A 21,463-nucleotide genomic window follows, 5' to 3' on the forward strand; every position below is an offset into this window, starting at 1 on the left:
GTTCGTAATGTAAAATCTGTTTGTTCCTGTGGGTTGCAACTCAAAATGTTTAACTCACTGGACTTTAGCTTAAACGGAGGAAAAGCCAAGGAGGAGAAAAACAAATGATCAGAAACAAACACATTAGTTGCATATGGACCACTTTTTGGAGAAGTTTGGCCGTGATCGGGAAGTGCATTGATTGAAAGCTGCTCTTCTGGCCCCAGAGAGCAAGAGGGAGCCCGTGTGAGGGATGAACCATAAGCATCAGAGGAGAAAATCCTGTGAAGCCTACTCCTAATGGGGCTGGGGCGCTTTGTGGGGTGGGTGGGGGGCTTTGCAGACGGGGTGCAGGGAGAGCTAAAGATGAGAAACGACTGAACTTGGATTGGGAACGGCCTTAAAAAACCTGGGAGAAGATTAAGTAGTTCTTGGTGCCACATGGTGGTCAGCCCAGGGGAACAAAGGCCTTGTACTTGGCACAGAAGAGAGGTCAGCTGAGGGGATGAACGGGCCTGGGGGTGGAGTGGGGCTCTTCTGCTAACCCATGGTGGTGCTTCAGGGTCAGCAAAAGATCCACTTCCCGCCACGGGCCTGAAGAGACTATGACTGGAATGAGTGCCGTTGTCCTCGTCACCTTCTCCCTGCTTTCCCAACACCAAACACACACATAACTGACCTGCTGTCGAGGCCAACAGACAGAGGGGAAAGGGTATAGACCCTGTGGTCACAAGAGCCAGTGTCTCAGTCTACTGGCCCCGTGGGACTAGGCTTGTGGTCTCCTTATGTCTCAAAGAGGGCGGGTAAGACCTTCTGCACACGGTGTTGGGAGCTGTGCGGACTCGTCACTGTGCCCATGTCTGGCACACCATGAATGCTCAGGAACTCAGAGATGCTTTTACCCCCCAGGGACCACACTGGGGCAGGCAGTTCTGGAAGAAAGTTGTCCCGCAATGACCTGGCTGGCTCCTGGCCCTGAAGTCCCCAAGCCCAGAGGTTTGCCCACTGGACCAGGTTGGGTCTGCTCTGGGGCCTGGTCCTCAGCAAGCCTCAGGGCCGAGAGACAAGTGCAGACACATTGCAGGGGATGAGGCCCGTCTGCTCGTGTCACTGAGCAGGGAAGTTCTACTCTGGGTCAGCCCAGCGGCTCTGATCTTCACCCTATTCCAGGAGCTAGCTCCTGGCTCTGCGGCTGGCAGTGGACCTCAGGGCCTGAAAGTTGGGCCTGAGCCCTGCCTGGGTTTTTGGCCAGGAGTCTGGCTTCTACCGTGCCCCAAACACACCTGTTCAGCTATGCGGATTGCTGGAGTTTTTGGAAAGACTTCATTCAATCATACCCTCAGTGTGTAAGGTTTGCTCCCTCTTTCTCAGCCTAGCTAACGTTATTGTCCTTTAAGCCCTGGCTCAATTATCACCTCTCCCAGAAAGCCTGCCCTGGGCCCTCGCCCCCTCCCCTCTGGGTTCCCACAGCCCTGGTGCCTCCCTCTTCCACACCACATACCCCTCGGCTGGCGGCTGGCACTCTGAGTTTGCTCAGAGGTAGTGCCTGGCACTCAGTAGGTGCTCTGGCAGTGTTGACGGAATGAATGAATGAACTAGCAACCCCAGGCCTCACTTTTCTGCTGAGTAACCCTGTTCTCTAAAGCCCCACTTGCCAGCAAGCTAGCCATGCTTTCATTCAAAGTTCAGAGCAGAGGAAGCAGCTGAAATGGGACACACGCCCCATGGTAAGACCCCAGCCACAACCGGCAGGGTGTAACCTCACCCTGAAAGAATCACAGGTACCTGTGTGTCACCACCAGCTGAGTAAGTTCCATTTACTCAGGAGACAGATTATTAAAGATTTATGTATGAAAGTGGCCTAAAGACTAATTTTTGACTCAGCTCAACTGGGGGCAACAGTCTGGCTACTGTGCCAGTCAGGGCCCAGGAGAGGACGTCTCTTGACAGAGGGGCTGACAGACAACCCGGACACACAGACCCCTGCCCACCTCCCCCAAGGCCTGTGGTAAATGGAAGGGGGAGGAAGAGGCGGGTTCCAGGGCAAGACCCAGCCAGTCAAACTGGACATCCGTCCCTCCAGGCCCCTCCTCAGCCAGTTCTTTTACTCCCTACCAGGGTGAGGGACTGGTGAGGGTGTCCAGTGCATTCCCCCTGCCACGGCGACTCCTGGGGTCCACGGAGCCCTCAGAGCAGCAGGCGGGAGTGGGGATGCAGGGGGCACAACGGTTCTCACCAACCGGCTGCCTGGGCACCTGGGTTTCCAGTTGAAACCTGCATCGGATTGGCAGCCCCAGCAGGGCATGAAGGACTCAGGGCAAAGGTCCCCTTAGGCCTGGGGTAAGGGGGGAAGCTCTCAAAATGACAAGGGAATGGGTTACCTGGACTTGTAAAGCTGATTCCAAGTCATCATTGAGGTCCACCCAGAAAAAGAACGTCCTCAAAAATGACACGGATAATCAAAATTACGAGATACCACTTCACCCCCACTAGGATGCTTATCATCAAAAAAGACAGACAAGAACAAGTGTCTGTGAGGATGTGGAGACATTGGAACTCTTATACAGTGTCGGTGGCAGTGTAAAATGGTGCAGCTGCTTTGGCAAACAGTTTGGGAGTTCCTCAAAATGTTAAACATAGGATATGACCCACAATTCTACTCCTAGGTATATACCCAAGAGAAATGAAAACGCATGTTCATACAAAGACTTGTACACAAATGTTCATAGCAGCATGATTCATTATAGGCAAAAAGTCCAAAGAAGCTGTCCACCGACTGATGAATGGATAAACAAAATGTGTACACATGCAGTGGAACAGTATTCGGTCTTGAAAAGGGAAGCGGGGCTGCTCCGCGCTGCACCATGCGTAAACCTTGAACACGTTGTGCTGAGTGAAAGAAGCTGGTCACGAAGACCACCTGTTGTGAGTCCATTTATACTAAATGTCTGCAATAAGCAAATCCATAGAGACAGAAAGTAGATTAGTGGTTTCCAGGGGCTGAAGGGAGGGGGAAATGGGGAGGGACTGCAAATGGGTAGGTTTTTGGGGTGGAGTGGGGATATGAAAATGTTCTGGAATTAGATAATGGTGATGGTTGCAGGACTTTGTGAACATACTAAAAACCACTGAATTGTACACTTTAAAAGGTAGAATTCTATGGTATGTGAATTATATCTCAATTTTTAAAAAAAAAATAAGGAAAAAATGACGCCGATGGAGAGGAGTTAGGAAACAATGAAATGGAGCGCGAGTGTCGCCTGTCCCCGTGGTATCCATCTGAACGAACTTTGGGCCCAGGATAGGCGCACCAAGAGGGCCTGGGGGAAGCGACGCCGGGGGCAGGATCCAGGAAGAAACAGGTCGCGGGATGCGAAGGGAACGCGGTTAAGGCGGCGGCCCGGGATCGCCTAGGACCAGGGAGGCGCCCGGCGGCTCAGAAGTTGGCCCAGCCGAGCGGAGATTTAAAGGTTGGAGCGCAGAGGCTCTTAAAGAGGCCCGGGCGAATTCCCATTCGGCGTCCACCTTAACGCCGGCGCCGCGGCGCCACGGGTCGGACCCGGCTAAGTGCGCGGCGCCGCGGGGGAGGCAGCGGCGCGGGCCCAGTTCCGTGGCCCGGCCCGGGGGACTCGGCGCGGGTGGCCCGGACTTGGCGGGCCGCGCGCCCGGGTGGCCGGGCGGCACGCGGGGGCGGCGGGGTCGCGGCGCCGGCCCGGCTCCCCCCGCGCCCAGGCGGCGCTCTATTTTTAGCAGGCGCTGTTGCAATATAAGGAATGCGCGGCGCGCCGGGGCTCGGGGCGCGCGCGGGCTGAGCGGTCGCTTTAAGGAGGCGCCGGGGCGGGGACGGGCGAGAGCGGCCGGCGGGCCCGCGGGCCGGGAGCCGTCAGTCCGGCTGCCGCGGGGCCGGGCGGGCGCGGCGCTGCCTCCTCGCCGGCGCGGGCATGGAGGAGGCGGCCTGAGGGCCAGAGCCGAGCGGGGCCGGAGCGCGCGGTGAGTGGTCGGCGCGGCAGGGCAGGGGAGGGGGCCCGGGCGGGTGCTTTGTTCCGGGGCGGAGGTGTGGCCGCCTCCGGGCGGGGGGTGGGGGGTGCGTTCTGGACTGGCGGTGAGTGGCCTTTTGCCCCCACCGCAGGCTCCCACGTAACGGTGTGCTATCGAGAAATCGGCCACGATCGAGACCCCAGTGGGGAGGGCCTGCCCACCGCCCAGAGAGCCCCTTTCCTGGTAACCGCCCTTGGGTTCCATGTCTGCCCTGGCGAGAACCCGCGGGGAGGTGGGCGGCTGGGCTGGGGGTGGGGGTGGGGGCGGGGGCTCTTTCTCCCCTTTTAAAATGGCGTAACAAGGGCAGGGATCCGCCGGGGGGACTTGTCAGAGTCATCAGAATAATGAAAAGCAGCCTGCTTCATAAACAACCCTGCACTGCGCCGGGGCTTGGGGCTCTGGTCGCAGCGAGGGCCCGGCTCATTCATTGACCGGACCTGGCTGGGGCGCCCCCCGTGTGTGGGGCACAGTGCCAGTTCCCACTCGGCGCGGAAGGTAGGGACGCAAATTGAGCGACAGCCCAGCGTGGTCGGGACTGGGATCAGCGAAGCGCGGTGGTTGGGGGAGCAGACAGTGTGGAAGGTCAGGGAAGGCCTCCTAGAGGAGGTGATGCCTGGGCACTGGACACCCAGTTAGACTCTGGCTGAAACGGAGGTCTGTGCTGGCCGGGGACAAAGCCGAGGCTGGAGCGGTGGACAAGGGCTGCTTCATCGGGGCCCTGATCGCGGAGCTCTGGAGTTGCCCCCCTCCCCCCACGGGCCTCCTTGGGCTAGAATGGTGCTTCCGCCTCCAGGACTCACCCTCCCTCCCGGACCTGACCAGAGATGGGGACTGACAAGGCTGGGAATTGTGGGCTCCAAAGAGTGCCCTTCCTGGCCGCGAGAGGATGAGATCTGTCTTAAGAGCTCCCTGGAGCTCTCCGTAATCAGAGCAGCCGGCAGGGCTCACAGAGACCGGGGCTGGGTGGACGTGCTGGCTCATCATTTGACAAGACTCCTCCAGAAAGGTTTTATTATTATCCTATATGCAAATGGCGAACTAGATCGGGGCTAGAAAGACTCAGTAACTTGCCCATGATCGCGTCTAGAATCCACACTTTAGACTATGCAGCTGCTCAGACCCCTCCCGAGAGGGTCTGGCTGTCCCGCGGATGGAGGCTCCGGGGGCAGATAGTGTTAAGCTTTGGCTCCATCGACATTGGCTGATTGGTTGAAGTGTGGGATGGTGAGCTGTTGGTATTAATAACTGACACGTGTCAGGGGCTTTGCAGTGAACAAAGCATGTTCTGGGACAGTTCTGAGAGTTGGTCCTGCTTCTCTTCCCGGGGTAGAAACTTGAGCTGGCCAGCATTTTGTAAAGCTCCTAATTTCCTGTAAATCGCGTGTCCCTGCTGACTGGGGCTGAAAACATTTTGGGCCCTGGTTTTCACCCTTGGGTCTGTTCTCAGCAGTCAGTTGGCTTCTCTGTCTGTGGTTAGTGGTGTCGTTCGCCCTTTCTCGGGCCAGGCGGGAGGCACCGAGCTTTGAGGCTTTGGGGTTTTCAAGGCCGCAGGGGCTGCCATCCTCTTTGGGGGGAGGGTGTTGAGTAAGATGGGTTCTCTGGTAGAAACTGCCTCCCCTCTCCGTGTCCTGGACTTTTCCTTACGGAGAGGGGGCGTCAAGGCCCTCTGCTGAACCCTCGGGAGGCAAGCGACAGTCTTCCAGGGTTGCCAGCTCTGCTCCTGCATATGGCAGCTTGCATTTTCCACTACTCATGTTTTCACCTGTGTAAGATGTTTTTGTGACGAGTATAACTGTTATTTTGTTATTAGCTCTAACCACAGGTATTTCACGCTTTCAGTTAGTCTGAGCTGCTTATAAAGTGACAGGTCCCTTATCCCACGGTTTGCTTCCTGAGCTTGAGTGCTCACCTGGACCCAGGGGGACTGCTAGGCGCTGATGAACTGAACTCGCTCCTGGGGTGGCGGTCCTAACCTCAGTCTGAATTCCATGTTGATCAGCCTGCTGGATCAAGTGAGTTCTCAGGGAAATGTGACCTCCATTTTATATTTCACGCCTGCTCCAGTCATTGTTCTGCCGATGAAATGCCCTAATGGAGTGTGCCTCCCTGCCAGCGACAGAAAACATACTTGCTCCTGAGTGCTGTGTCCTTCATATAAACCATACTCATGGGAACTAAGTGGGAGCACATTCTTGTGCAAAGCTAGAATGTTCTCAAGTGTCCAGAGAGTGTGTTGAATGCCCGCGGCTCTGTAACTGCCAGGTCCGGGGCAGGTATCCGGCTGGCTATAAGGTACAGTTACCTTTGTCTGGGGGTGGGAAAAAGGAAGGATCTGGGTGAGCTCCCTGTGCCCTGGGGCATCTGGCAGGTCTCCATTGTCTCAAGGCTGAGCAGAGAACTCAAGCTTTGAGAGCAATTTTGTGGGTGGACTCTGAGGCCTTGCCAACCCTCGTGGTCTTGGATGATGCTACTGGGCCCTATGGTACTGGATCCTTGGGGATGCTGTTGGCTATAAATAACAAAACCCAAGTAGTAGTGGATTAAGCAGAGCTTAGATCTCCCAAAGATGCTCTCAGCTCTTGTGAAGTCTCTGTACATGGGGATGGGACATTAGTGCCACTTCCAGCAAGTTCTTGCATGGGACAGGCAGCCAAGAAGGCTGAGGGTCTGGGGTCCAGAGCAATGGTTTTTACCTTCTTGGGTCACAGCCTCTTTAACATGCCAATGGGAAGCCCAGAGAAAAGTTGCTTGGATGTACAAAGTGGGGCATACAGTTCAGGGGGCTCATGGATCTCTGAAAATGAGACCTGGATCCCAGATTAGATCCCCTGGTCAGAGCCACGTTGCTTCACTTTTGTTTACGAGGACCTACTTGGCGCTGCCCTCCCACCAGGCCAGCGTGCCGTTGTGGTAGAGATGGGTGTCAAGGGTGAAAACAGGGTGGGACCATTGTCAGTTCTCAGCCTGTGAGTTGCAGTTAGCCAGCAGATCTGTCTTATGGAACTCCTACCAAGAGAGCGGTACTTCAGCCAGCAGAGCCCACTGTGTTGAGACCGAGCTGACAGCCACATTGCACTCCTTGGTGCCTGCCGTGCACTCCATGGTGCCTGTCTCCTGTCTTCTAACACTTCTAGGTAGTGTTCCTGTTGTGTGTGATAGGGGATGAGGTTAGTCCCGCCTATTCCCGGAGTCTCCACCCCCTCGTCCTCTTTGGCCTGGCCTCCACTGTTGAGCCCCTAGGCCCTTTTAGCTGGTTGGCATGATCCAACGCAGCTTTCTGTGGCCGTCCCTCTTGTAGGAGTCATGAAGTAGCAATGTGTATTTAGCCTTTTTTTTCTTTTTGCTGAGAAAGATTAGCCCCTGAACTAACATCTGCTGCCAATCCTCCTCTTTTTTGCTTAAGAAAGCTTAGCCCTGAGCTAACATCTGTGCCAGTTGTCCTCTATATTTTTGTATTTGGGACACTTCCACAGGATGTCTGGTGAGGGGAGTAGGTCCACACCCAGGATCCAAACCTGCAAACCCAGGCCACTGAAGCAGAGTGCATGGAACTTTAAGCACTTGGCCACGGGGCCAGGCCTGTATTTAGCTTTTTAATGTCCCTATCATCGTCCTTTAGTATTCTTGTTGTTTTACTAGGTGGGGCCTGCTGAGGGCCAGATGGCCAAATGACGATGTGGGTCATCACAGGTTGCTGAGGTGACATTCTGGGTCTCAGAGGGGCATATTTCATCTAGAGAGTCTGGCATCTGGCCACCTAGATGGATAAAACATCACAGTTTGCATTTGGGTTGTATTGCTGTTGAGATTTTGGAGAGCACCAGGCGTGCGTTTGGCGGTGCAGCGTGTAATGGTGGAATAAAGGAGGGTGGGATGGAGCGCTGGGAGCTCTGAGCTCAGGATCTGGTCCTCTGACTGTCTGTGGGGCCTTGGGTGGGTCCCGTGCTGCAGGGGCCCAGGCTCCATCTCTGCCCGCCCTCAGGCTTGTCATGGGGATTAGATGCAATACACAGATGAGAAGGTGCTTGGGAGACCAGAAAGAGTCATAAGAATTAAGAGCATTATCAATATTCAGGCAGCCTTAAGATAACAGAATGTAGACCCAGAAGGAGTGCCTGGGACACCTCTAGTCTAGATTCAGACCCAGTAAAGTGTGTTTCTCCTGGTGGTGAGGGAGATGGTTTTAGGTGGGACACATGCAGCATCTTTCATTTTAATAGTTATATACTTGTTTGTATGTATTATAAAAGTACAGGCATCACAACAAACCTGGGTTTTTTTAATGAGTGGGGTTTTTTTTGTTTTTGTTTTTTGGTTTTTTTGCTGAGGAAGGTTGGCCCAGAGCTAACATCCATGCCCATCTTCCTCTACTTTATATGTGGGATGCCTGCCACAGCACGGCTTGATAAGCAGTACATGAGTCCACACTGGGGATCCTAACTGGCAAATCCCGGGCTGCCCAAGCAGAGCGTGCAAACTTAATTACTGGGCCACTGGGTCGGTCCTTTGATGGACATTTTGCTCAGATTAAGGCTAAAGAAAGATTTTGAGTTAAAAAGTATGATGATTCTAAGGTAAAGATTAAGCCAGTAATAGTTCAGTAATAGACACTATGAGCCAAATGGGCAAGTGAGCCCTGAGTCACAGCTGGGAAACTTTCAACAGGGGAGCCCCTCCAAGCAGCCTGTGGGGACCTTGTCTCCAGCTGGACGCTTCAGAGACAGGGAGCTTGCTGCCCCTCAAGTCAGTCCACTCCATTCGAGGATTCTCTCATCCTTGCAAAGTTCTTTCCTTTCTTCCTTTAGCCTGTCCCGCTGGCTCTGTCCCACATGAACCTTTGGCCTCGTGCATTTCTCCAGCACGAGGAGCAGCTCTGCTTTCTTCACCTGCTCCTTGAGTGGCATGGTTTAAAGACAGCCTCTCAGTATGTCAGCCTGCCCTTCCCTCCCTCCCTCCCTCCCATCCTTCCATCTTTCCTTCGACGAAGACTTGTGGGCTGCCTGGCTAGACACCCTATATCTGCCATCTCTAACCCTACATCAGTTTTGCTGTTAGCCTTTGACAGATGTGGACACTGAGGCTCAGAGAGGTCAACTGGGCTGCCCTCAGTCATAGCCTGAGAGGAGCAGAGCCTGGAAGGAGTCTGCCCGAGGGCTGTCTGGTCCCGAAGCACGTGTTCCTTCTGCTATACTCCGCTGCTCCCAGAGCTGGCTGAGCGAAAATGACACGTGCCGTCTCTCCTGGTGCACATGGGGCATGTCCCACGGGGGTCTGGCCAAACATCATCAGCACTGTGGTGGAGCAAGGGCCTCCTGAGAGGGGATGAGCAGCCGATGTGTGAAGACATTACGAGGCAGCAGAAGTTACGAGGTGCAGAAGCATCAGTGGGTGAAGAGCGGCAGAGAGCGAGCCTACCATGGCCTGGTCTTCCCCGCCTCTCGTTAACGTCATAGTTAACTCTGAACCCCTAAATCATTTGCGCACTTGGTATATTTTTTCATTTTGAAAAATATAAAGGGTAATATGACAAACACCATGTACCCATTACCCAAAATAAACAGATGAGACCGTCTTCTCTGCGCTCGGAAGGGCAGGACTTCTCTGCGTGTCCCTGGTCACTGGGCCTGGTGGTTTGGCCTGTCCTCAGCCTGTGGGAGCTTTTGGAGCCTTGCTCCTGAGTTTCCATGTCCTGGCTCTTTTAGGTGCGTGTCCCTGCTAATTCAATGAAAACACCCCCTGGACCTCCATCGAGCTCAGGGACAGATCCTTTTGCTGCCAATGAGTAGGCATTTTTGGATTTAACGCTTTCCAGAAAGTTTGTCCGCCGTCAAAAACCCCTGCCCTGACATTGTGGGCTCAGGCCGGGCTGCAGAGCACAGCTTAGTCACATCTGCCCAAACCAAACCGTCATTTTAATGGTAGATATATGTATTTGGAAAAAAGAGAGAGAAAACATGATTTTCTTTTTATAGTTAGATGACAGTGATTTGTTAAGCAGCTCATCCTGAACAGTCATTAATAAAATAGATTTATGTTCTAAAGTGTAGTGCTGCTTTAAAGGAAGGCAGACTGACGTACAAGGCGGTACCTTCCTGATCCCTCACTTCGCCCCTCCAGCTTTCCCTTTGCTCAGCATTCCCAGAAAGAAAGTGCCCCAGGTGCCTGGTCCTGGGTCGTCCTCCCTGCCGAGCTGAGCAGGAGGCAGAGGCAGGTCTCAGCTGCAGAGGCTGGGGCTCCCTGTGACCACAGAGACGGTTTCTCACCCACCTGTTTGCAGCCTTCTCCTTCGCACCCCCGGACTGACTCGAGCCAGTGGGAGCCTGATGTGATCCCGCGGGCGTGGAGCTGGGGCTTGAGTTAGAGCGGTTAGCAAAGCAGTGCTTTTTAAAGCTGTGCAGAAAAGATTCCCGAGCTTCTGGAAAAGCCTCCCACACCCAGGCGGATCCCATTTTTAGGGAGTCACGACTGGGGGGGGGCAAAGATTTGAACTAGTTTCATAATAGAACGTGGAGACCCAAGGGAGTCCCCAAATCCTCTTACTAAGTGATGAGAAGCAGTTGACATGTTTTCTGTCCCCGAGTTGCCAACAAAGAACAACACTGCCTGTGTCCTTTTCCCTCACTCTGCTGGAGATGCTGCAGAAGGCAGCAACGGCTGGAGCCCAGAGACCTCAGAAGGATCTGCTTTGTAGGGGTCTGTCTCGCAAGAGAAGCGATCAAAGACTTTACCAGGGAAGGCAATTAAACATATTATAAAACCAATTCCTATTTGATTATACAGAAATACATATATGTTATGTTTCCAGGCCCACATTTTTTTTTCTTCCGAATCCTGATGGTTTTGGTTATTTCTTCTTGAACTTCTCCCCTTATTTCTAACCGTATCTGCTTTGGCTCCAGCCTTAGCATCTGTCGCTTAGATGACCGCAATAGCTTTCTAACTCTTTCTCTAGCTCCAATTTTGCCGCCTCTAAATGGCATCCTATGGTTGACCAAAGTGAAGTGTCTCAAAATCCAAGTTGAGCCTTTGATTCCCCCCCTAGCTTATAGACCGTTGAATGAGTGAGGAGAAGGGACGGGTCTTACCAGCCCTTAAAATACCCTACCAAACTGGGGTGATGAAAGTGGTGTAGCCCTGGCCGAGGGATAGACTGGTTAAGGAAACGAATAGGGTACCTCCCCCAAAATGCTCTCCCGTCAAAAAAATTTTTTTATTTGAAATGATGCTGCAGGCCCACTTTTAAAAGAAAAGTTCTGGTTTAAAAAGAATCTGCTATACACAACCGTGTGTTAGGCTGCCCCTAGTTATATCAAGCACCCACATTAAAAGTAGAAGTACTTGTAGGTGTGTGGAGGTTGCTGAAGGCGTGGTGGAGCTGGGGAGGCCCACCCACTCCATAGGTGCCAACCATTTTGGGGCAGTCTAGGGACAGATTCTTGCCTCCCCAAAGCATTATATATTCATTTCAAAAGCAAAATTAATTTTAATTAAGTTTAGGGGGTTTTTTTTCCTTTTTATCCTTTAGAATTTCAGTATACCTTCTTGAAAAGTCCCCCTTTTAGATAACCCACAAATTCACCCCTTTGTATTTTGATTCCACTGGAACTGGAGGTCCCGAGGAGGAGAGAGAGGCAAACCCATCTTTCTTGGCAAGTACCGTTCTCTCACAAGTTGTCTCAACAGCCCAGAATAGCCTCTATCATGTTCTTCTTTCAATGCCTGCTTTATTGTAACCGGAGATGATGGAAAAGGGTGGAGCCACTGTCCCGAAGCCTTGAAGGCATATATTAAAAAATAGCTTGTATGAGATCTATCTTCTCAGCCATCCTTCTACCCCACGTTCCTCAGGTTGAGGCTCCTGGGGCGGCAGAGCTGGGAAGGCCTGGTGTTCCTCACACCCAAGCCCTTCTTTTCGTGCTAAGGAGCCCGGGGCCCAGGTGCCCTGTTGGCACTCCCGGGGAGCTAAGGTCAGCTGGCTTCAGAACCCTCCCACCCGCCCCCGCTCGCTGCCCCGACCCCACCCGCCCACAGTGGACAGCGGCCTGAGTCTACTTATCTGAGGCTGGGCGGGTGTTTCCTGCATGTTTGAGATTTTACAGAGGAAATCAAAATAAAGAAACAAAGCCTTTGTTTTACTTCTGGACTTAAACTGGGGTGGCTGGAGGGATGGAAAGGGGGAGCAGGAACAGGTCATTTGGCACTTCAACAAAATAACCCTTCTAGCTCAGCCTTTGACAGGCCTCTTTCTCTGTAGGGTCGCTGTGTGTGAATGGGCGAGACGGGCGGAGGGCTGGGAGAGCCTCTCCGTGTGGAAGGAGAGGCCCCACCGGCAGGGTCTCTGGCAGGGGTCTGGGCCACCAGCAGGGCTGCAGAGTGGGCAGCCAGAAGGACCTTGGGGATGTCAGTCCTCCTTTCCTTCATCAGAAGACCTGCAGGAGAGGGCAGGGGCGCGGGCTGTAGGCCCACAAGCCCCCCGATCCAAGTTCTGCCCCACCACCTGCTGTCTCTGTGACCTTGGGCGAGTCCCCACCACTGAGCCTCTTTTGCTGTGTCCCTCACAGGGAACAAGGCTGCTGTAACGCAGCTGTCCCAGCCAGGCCCATGTCCCTTTCTTCTCTAGTCCAGTTTTACTGGGTCAGGCCCTCATCCCACATATGTGGAAATGGGGGGCTCTCCCCAATATTTCTTCTTTCTTCCCAAAGGATTCTCTCCTTGTAGAAGTTTTCCACCTGTATCATTTATTTTTCTTTAAAAATTACCCAAGTGTCGATGAAAACCCTCCATATCTGCAGTATTTCTGAGGATTTCGGGGTGGGGACCATGCTCGCTGGCCGTCCGGCCTCCCAGGTCAGCTGCCACACTCTGCACTTGGCTTTCTCCTTCCCTAAGCCCCGCTAAGCCATGCCTGTTGTTATAACAGGCCTTCACCAAGGGCTTAAAGAAAGGGGGTTACCCATCGCTCAGAACAGGGCAGAAGTAAAAACTGAGGACCAGACGTCCTCGCCCTGCCTGCTCATACCCCCAGAGAATTTCTCCCGGGCTGTTTGTCTCCTCAAGTCTAGTTTACTGCCATTTTCCAGGGACCAGTTTTCCTGGACCCTTTCCCCCAGGACGTCTGAGAACTCCATGTTTCCATTACTTTTGATTGCAGAGCAGTAATGACATGTATCCTCCACGAGGCTGTGGGCCTGTCTTTTGATGCCTGAAAAGAGCCAGTAGGGAGCTCGTCTGAGCCAGTTACGACCCGCAAGGCCAGCACCTCTACCTGCAGTAAGACCCAGCAGAAGGATGGATTATCACTGTCCTTGGTACTAGACAGTTGGAATTCTTGAGTTAGGCCTTCTTTCCCAAGGACCCGAGCAAACCCAAGTGTTCATTGGTTTTCCCTCCTGTTAGAACCTCTTGCAGCATAGCTGTGAGGATTGGCGCTGACGTAGATCCATGGATCCAGTGCCGTCTTTGTGTCGGGCATGTGCTGGGCACTGGAGATATAGTAGAAGATAAAACAAGGCGGGCCTGCCCTCCTGGCGCTGACAGTCCAGTAGGGGAGACACAGTACGTCATAAACCATTAAGCAGTTGACCCCCAGCATGCCAAGTGCTGGCCAGACAGACAGCAGGGCACTTCGGAAGGGCCTGACAGCAATCTCACCTAGTCTGAGGGCCAGCGGGGATGGTCAGGGAAATGTATGTAAAGTGCTTACTTAGCATGTGGTCAGGACTTCATAATAAGCAGGCATGATAACTATCAACCGTGGCCGCAGGACTCGGACTGATTCCTCTTCTGGCTGGGATCCACCGCTACCGTTCACCAACAGTAGTTTTGCACCAAGAGGTTTATAATTTTTCCAAGGTCACACAGCTAGTAAGTGACACAACTGGGATTCAGAACTGGGCCCGTCAGATTCATTTCCTTGCTGCTAACTTCTGCTCTGCCTCCCACTGTGCCCGGTGGGGAGTGTCCACATCAGACGGACTATGGGGTGGGCTGTAGCACTGCAGCTGCCCCCTTTCTCTGCTCCCCTGAAACAAGCCAGGGCGCGTTGCGGGTTATGATCATTCCTCCAGCCATCAGAAATAAAACTGGCTTCCTTGTTGAACGCTGGCATGGCCAAGCCACAGGAGCAGTAACACTTCAGTGCAGCTGAGTGGCGGGGTCTCCCTATGAGCAGGCTGTGCTGAGAGCTTCTCAGGCTGAAGGAGGGGATGCAGAGCGAGCACCCACCCCCCACACTCCCCCTGCCATGAGGGCTTTGGGGCACCCTGGAAAACATAGCTCTGTGGCCCCTGCTGCCCAGTTTAGGGGAGTGGGCATTGGCGCGTGTTCCTACAACGTGCTGCTGCTGCTGATAATAGCAATAATAACAGCAGCCCTTTCTGTGCCGGGCCCTGTTGTAAACACTTGCGTATATTCACTCATTCTGTCCTCAAAACAACGCTGGGAGGTGGATCTGTTATTAACAGGTGAGGAAACGGAGGCACAAAGTGAGTTGAGCAATGTGCCAGAGGTCACACGCCTAGCAGAGGGGCAAAAGCTTTGTTTCATGACTTTTTATGAAAGTGCTGTATCTAGGAAAAGGAGAGGTGGGAGGCTGGACCCCTGGCCAACAGTGGCTTCTGGACAGGTCCTGCCCCTTGGGAATGGAGCAGGTCTGCCAGCTCTGCCTGCCGCCCCTCTCTGCCGGCCAGGACTAGCTGTCCCGCCTGGCCAGGCCGGTTAGGAGAGCAGGGAAAAGGCAGCAGCTCTCTAGAGCCTGGGGGAGCTGGGGAAAGCGGCCTCCTGCTTTTCTTTCCAGTTGAGTGGGCTTGAGCTCCGGAGTTTGGAAGGGTCCCCGAGACATCATCCCACCGACCCTCCAGCTCTGGTCCCACCCTCTGGGCCAGCAGCCCGACCCTCCTCCCTCCCTTGTCCTGCTTCACAGCCTCTGCCCAGGAAAATCCCCCACCTCCCCCGCCGCTCATCTCCATGCCCGCCTCGTTTTCAGGAAGTTTCCCTCAGATTTTGCTCCAGCCTGACTCTCTACAGCCTGGCTACTCTTTTAAAACAGAGACTGGAGTGCCTCTCACCACCTTAAAGAACAGCTTAGACCCTGTTTCTTCGCATTTTTGGTCAAACATAAAATATTTCACATTTTTCATTAATGGTGTTTAACGTTTTGAATATAAATGATGGAAACAAATCAAAGCAACAGTCGTTTTTGAATGTGCCTTTCTGCCCTCGTCCTCCCTGGGATCAGCCCACTCCTGGGGTGGGCTGCGTGCCCTCCCCCCAAAGACTGGAGAGTCCCCAGGTGAGTGACACTGGCTGCTGCCCTCCACAGTGTCACTGCCACCCGCTGTGATCTCACACCTCCGTGCAGCCAAAGCCAGGCCAGGCCGGGGCAGCGCCTGGAGTCATCTGCCTTGCAGTGGCCGTACCACTTGATGTGTGAGGCGTGCCAGGGTGGCAGCAGGTGCCCTTGTGGGCTGGGGCCACCCAGGGGTCACTTGTTTGGCTTATATAATGTGTAAAACTTTTTCATTGGTAGCCAACATTTAAAAAGTCAGTTTCACATAAAAATTCAGATCTCTGGCTACTCTTTAACGGTGTAGACTGTCTGGCCAGCCTGTTGCAGAGATGCTCATGTTGCCACAGTCAGAGTAAGAGTTGTCTCCTATTTACCACAGGCCCCACTGCTCCTTATTGCCTGTGCCTGCCCCCTTCTCTCATTTATCAACCTAGTCTCTGCCAACACACGAGTTTGGGATGTCTATTTGTTTCCCGAGTCCCTCTTCCTGAACTACAGGATGAAGCAGTTGAGATGGGTCAGCCAGGACTTGGAGGGCTGGGGTTTGGCCATTGTCAGCCCTGGCAGGAAGTGTCCATCTCATAGGCAGGGGCTGCTGGCGCAGAGGGATGCCTGCCCCGGGCTCAGGCCTTCCTTTTGCTGTCTTCACCGCCCCTGCCCTTCTCCTGGGCCGCTTACCTCCTGCGCTGGTGTGAGGCCATGGATGGGCAGCTCTGGGCTGGGACAGCCCTGAGGGACAGCTGTGAAGTTGTGCTCTGTTTAGCTCCCCACCCCCCACTCGGGAGAAAGACAGCATGAGGGGATTTGCCTTGCTGCCGTCAGAAGGCTCAGGGGCAGGGTATGGCCTCCCCAGCATAGGAGGCAGGTGCAGCCAGGGAGCTGGGCACTGGGAGCTGCAGGCAGCTCGGTGTTTGGGGAGTAGGGGTGGCAGGGAAGGACCCCCTCCTTCTTGACCGCTCTCCGGGGCTGGTGTCCACTGGGACTCCTCACATGGTGTCTCCCTTATGAGGGCCACCACCCCACTCCTCTGGGACCCATGTGGCCTATGGGCATGGCACCTACACCACCTCTGCCCTCCACTCCGTCCGAGCCAAAATCTGGGTCTGCTCCCAGTGTCAAGCCTATGCTTTGGAAATGTGGACAGCAGACACCAGGAGCGTCTCTGTGCAGAAAGCCAGGGCGCCAGGGGGACCCTGAGATAAAGAGACGAGGTCCAGCCCTCAGCCCCCTGCCCCACCCTAGCAGGGGGAATGTGACCGGAACGTGACTCCCAGGTCCTAGATCTGAAGGGAGAAGAGGCAGAATGGCCATGTGGCTGAGCTGGGAGCTTTGTGGTCGCACTCGCGGATGGAGATATGTGGCCTTGGACAAGCCACAGAGCCTCCGTGACCTCAGGGTTCCTCATCACTGGCAGCGGCTAAACAATGCCTTCTCGGTGAGGTGGCTGTGAGGAGTCAGTGGAATAATGGCTGCAAAGCACTCTGGCTGCCACCTGCCACCTGGCCAGCACGTGTCAGTGCAATCATGGTGGCTGCGTGGAAGGAGGCCTGGGGAGGGGTCACTTCAGGAGGCTGTTCCTTCTGGAGGGGTACTGTTTTCACAGGCGGAGGAAAGGTGAAAAGGCAGTGCAGGCAGAGAACATTCGTTGGCAGACTCTGCGGTACCCTGCGGGGGGCTCCAGCCGGGAGGAATCCGGTGCCCTCCTGTCCTCAAGGCACCGAATCAGCAGGAGCAGAGGCTGCCTGAGGGCGCCAGGGTGCTGGGGGCAGCTCCAGGAGGGCCTGGAGTGCCGTGGTCAGCGGGGAGAGCTTCAGGTACCTGTGGGCGGTTTTCCTGGAGGAGCAGTATCCCAGGGGTTGGTTGTGGGGCCGTAAGGCTGGAGCGGTGGCAGGGCAGTGCCTGTGGAGGGGCCCAGGCAGAGGGCAGGCCAAGCCACCGAGGTGATGTGCAAGCAGGCCTTGGCCTCGGATTTGAGCTAAAGGGATGTTTGAGCTGTTGGGAGAGGAAGAGGGAGAGAAGGCCAGGACAGAAAAGTGGGAAAAGGGGTCTGGAGGGAGGGGGTTGAGGAGTGGTGATGGGCGAGTGGGGAGGTTGGGGAGTGGGAAGGCTGGGAGTAGGGGTGGTGTGGGGAGTGGTGGGGGGCTGGGGGATTGGGGAGTGGCGCTGGCTGAGTCTGGTTTGTGAAGGGTGAGTCTGAGCAGCCCGAGGAGGAGCTGTGAGGAGGTGAGGGGCTCACAGGAGCCCCTCCCCTGGGTAAGGGCTGAGGGGATAGCTGAATCGGAATGGGGAGAGGGATAGGATGGGGCCTGCCAAGCTCTGGGGAGTCTGAAGGCCCTCAGTTTGGGGAACCCTAGTGTCCAGAAGCTGACCCTTCCCGGTGGGGTGACGCCCGCCTGACTTTCCCGGGGGCTGTGCAGATCCCTGTCGGAGGCAGAGAAGTTCTCCTCCACGGCTGCGGTGAGACTGCCCCAGCACTAGGGAAATATTAATAGGCCCCCAGGACTGAGAATAAGAACTTAAACATAAAGCCACTTCCTCCTTTGCCCCTAGCTGCCACTGAAGGAGGCCAGGAGGCAGGACGCTGCCCCTCACCCCGGGTCCACTCCCACCCTCCCTGTGGTGGGGGCCTGGCGACCTGGCTTGGGGAGGGGATTGCGTTCACTCCCACCCTCTCTGTGGTAGTGGGACATGGCGACCCAGTCCTCTGAGGCGGTGAGGGCCAGGTGGCCAAGGGGCACGTTGTTCTGAAGGGTGGTGTGGCCCCCGAGACACAGGGCCCTGTTTAACCCCTGGGTTCTGAGGGCCTCAGACCCACCAGGCCCCTGGACGCCGGGTGTTGAGTGGGACAGAGTTTCAGTTGTCAGATTCCAGCTTCTCCCTTTCCCAAGCTGTGTCCTTGTCAAATGCTTCAACGTCTCTGACTCTATCTCCCGCTGGTAAAGTGGGGAAACTAAATGCCACCGCACATGGTCCTGCCTTCAGGCCTTTGTGGCCGTGCCAGCCCTGCCTGCGTGACCTTTCTGCTCCCACCTGACCCTGCAGCCCTTTCCCCCTTCTCTGAGCTTCCGGAGTACTTAGTGCGAGTTGTCCGATCCCACTGGGCTTTTCTGGCTGGTTTACCTCAGTGTGCTCACCAGAGAGAGTGGTGGGCCTGTTGGGTGGGGCAGCCGTCCAGCGAGCCTGCATGGTGCTCCGGGGGCTTCCAGGGCCTGCAGGGCCCCTGGGCTCTCGCCTGCCTCACCTGCAGCCAGGCGCTTGTTCCTTCGTCCCTGAGTGCTGTTAAGCAGCCACTGCGGGCCAGGCTCCGTGCTTAGTGCTAGGGATGCAAAGATAAAGATGCCTGGTTGTCAGGGAGCTGACAGCAGCCTCCTCCCCACGCGCTTACCACCCCCACCCCTTCCCCCACTGCACAGGTCACACATTCTGTGCTCCAGCCACATCACAGTGCCAGCAGCAGCTGGTGCCTCCTTGGTTTTTCGCACCTCCATGCTTTATACCTTTGCAGCTTCTGGTCCTGACCTAGGATACACTTGTCTCTACTGTTCACCTTAGCTAGTACCTGCTTGGCCTCCAAGGCTCCCTTTTGGCATTGCCTCTACCAGGAATCCTCCCGCAGTGTCCCCAGGCTGGGTGAGATGCCCCCACTCCTCCTGCACTCCCACTTGGCCTTGTACACTATAACCCTCTGTCTGCCCCTCCCACGCACCCACACTGTGAGCCCCAAGGCCAGGGGCTGAGGCTCCTTCATCTCAGTTATCCCCAGCTTCCAGGACCAGGCACACCGTAGGTTCTGAGAGCATTTACTGGATGTGCGAGTGTCCTGGAGTCTGAGTGTATGTGTGTATTGGGGGAAGGATGGTCAACACTGGTGGCTTGTCCATTTTACCCCTTCTGGATCATTCTCCCCTTGGCTCAGGTAAAACTGGGCCCTTTCTCATGTTGTGTGTCCTGTTAGGCTTTTCTTTCCAAGGACATATCTACCAAACCAGTAGGTACCAAGAGAGGGGCTAGGTTTTATGATGGAGAGCACTTCTGGATTAAAGCCCAGAGGGGAAACCGTATTCACTGCTGAGTCCTCAGCAGTTTGGAATCTTCTGCAGTCTATTCAGTGAACAAGCATCTCCTAAACATTTGGGGAAATGTCTTTGAGGGGCTTAAACCTCATCCTTCATTGGGTCAGCAAGCATTTCGGGGCTTGCTGGTCTCCACAGCATTGCTCTAAGAATGACAGTGGCAGGCTGAGGTGTGGATGTTGCCCTCCAGGGCAGAATGGGGAGCTGAGGCCAGCATGTAGATCAGGTGAGAGCACAGCAAGGCGGGAGTGGTGAGGGGCTGAGTTCTGTTGACCTGTTACCTGTGGGACCAGTTTGCAGGACATGAGCTCAGGAAGGAGTCTGGAAAGGCAGGAGGGCTTCCTGCAGGAGGAGAGATGTGGGAGGGACTTGGAAGGATGCTGATGATGGTAACAACTTGATGTTGGTCAAGTACTCACTATGGGCCAGGCACTGGGCCAAGAAAATAAATGTAGTCTGTCACAACCACCATGAGGCCAATGCTGCCACTTTTATAGAAGAGAAAACAAGGGACAGAGGTAGGTAAGTTGCCTAAGGTTGCAGGCTGAGTCCGTAGCTCAAGCTCCTTGGTGAGCGGTTCCCGGTGAGGGGCCAGCCCCAAGATAGGCAGGAAGCAGCTGGTGTGTAGGAACACAAGGACACAGGCTGGGGCTGGGGCAGGGACCGGCACAGTGGAGAGGGTACCACACAGAGGTGCTGGAAAATGAGAGTCTCAAAGCCACCTGGTGCTCCCATGATGCTGGGTAGCTGCCTGATCCCCCAGCTTCCTCCCTGGCCCTCAGGCCAGGAGTACCTGGCAATACCACACCTGTGTCCTGTTTGGCAGACTGTCCCAGTCGGGATGGGGGCGTGTCTGTTCCCAGTGACCAGTATTTGCCCTGGGTGCCTCTAGGGCCCTGACCTGCTCAGCTGCCCCTCCCACAGGAGCAGCCATCTGGCCCTGGAGCCCTCCCTAACACCACTCCCTGGCTCACTGCTGACCTCTACCCAGCTCTCCTGGATCTGCTGCCTCTGGCCTGGCCTGACTCTGCACCCACTCACCACTCTGCCAGCCACGAGAGGATGCCTCGTATGACGGGCTGGCTGCGGGCTCTGGAGCCACACTGCATGGTTTCAGGTTCTGGCACTGCTGCTTTCTAGCTGGGTGACCTTAGGAAAGTTATTTTACTTCTTTGTGTCTCAGTTTCTTCAACTGTAAAATGAGGATAATCAAAGTCATACCTCATAGGGTTGTTGTGAGAATCCAATGAGTTAATTTGGTAAAATCTTCCAGTAGCATCAGACGCATCACTTAGGTTGATTAAGTGCCCCTATTGTTTTGAACGTGATCACTGTTGTAATTATTACAGCAGGTGGTTTCTGCACAGCCGCTCTGGGACTCACAGTGCTGGGTCATAGATGGCTAAGCTCCAGGCCCTGTCAGGAGGCGCTCCCACACCAGTGGGTAAGACCCAAGTGTTAACAGTTGTGATATAAGGAAGCACGTGGCACTGGGGGGTCGTGAGCAAGGCCAAGGGCACTGCGTCCCTCACTTGGCTTACTGCAAGCGTTGGGCTTTGCCTGGATCTCTGGACTCCTGTCTGATCATTTCTGCCCTGCTGCCAGCAGTCCAGGTGTGATCCTGGCAGAGGAGTTTGGATTTGATGGGGTAGAAAAGCAGGGGCTGGTGTATTAACCAAAGACTTGGGAAATAGAGTTCTCCAGAGATAACCAGGCAGGTTCCCCCAAAGGTCCTGAGCCCTCCGATGGAACAGCATGGCTAGTAGGTGGGATGTTTTGGAGGGGACCAGAAGAGTAGTGGGTTACAGCTAGGGTGGCAAACAAGCTTTCGCTCTGGACCAGTCACTTGGCTCTGACTGCCAAGGTGCTGCATTGAAAAGGCAGGGAAGAGGACCATGATATGATGTCTGCCATGGCTCCGGGAGTGGAAGGGGCAGCGCCCATGCCCCATATTCACCCTCTAGACCTGATGATGTTTAAGGTCCTTTACAGCATAGCATAACATGGTTGGGTGGGTGGTTAAGTCTTAATAATGGAGTGAGCTGAGCACTGGTTTCTTCCTGGAGGGAGGGAGTGTTGCAGTGAC

At 54.8% G+C, this 21,463-nt stretch overlaps 1 protein-coding gene across 5 annotated transcripts in view; it reads left to right on the top strand.

Annotated features, from left to right (window-relative positions):
- Positions 1-3,252: 3,252 nt before the first annotated feature.
- The window catches only part of MRAS (muscle RAS oncogene homolog), a 58,561-nt gene continuing 40,350 nt past the window's right edge, over positions 3,253-21,463 (top strand). Inside the window, exons 1-2 of one of the 5 annotated variants that reach the window (XM_023621006.2) lie at positions 3,862-3,969; positions 4,109-4,200. The gene's annotated coding sequence lies outside the window, so the exon portion shown is untranslated. Of the gene's footprint in view, positions 3,450-3,773; positions 3,970-4,108; positions 4,201-4,276; positions 4,513-21,463 lie in introns of those variants that run through there. The other 4 variants (XM_070239102.1, XM_023621005.2, XM_070239103.1 and 1 more) reach the window with 4 other exon arrangements.

The sequence above is a fragment of the Equus caballus genome, chromosome 16, assembly GCF_041296265.1.
Source record: "Equus caballus isolate H_3958 breed thoroughbred chromosome 16, TB-T2T, whole genome shotgun sequence".
NCBI classification, from domain to species: Eukaryota; Metazoa; Chordata; class Mammalia; order Perissodactyla; family Equidae; genus Equus; species Equus caballus.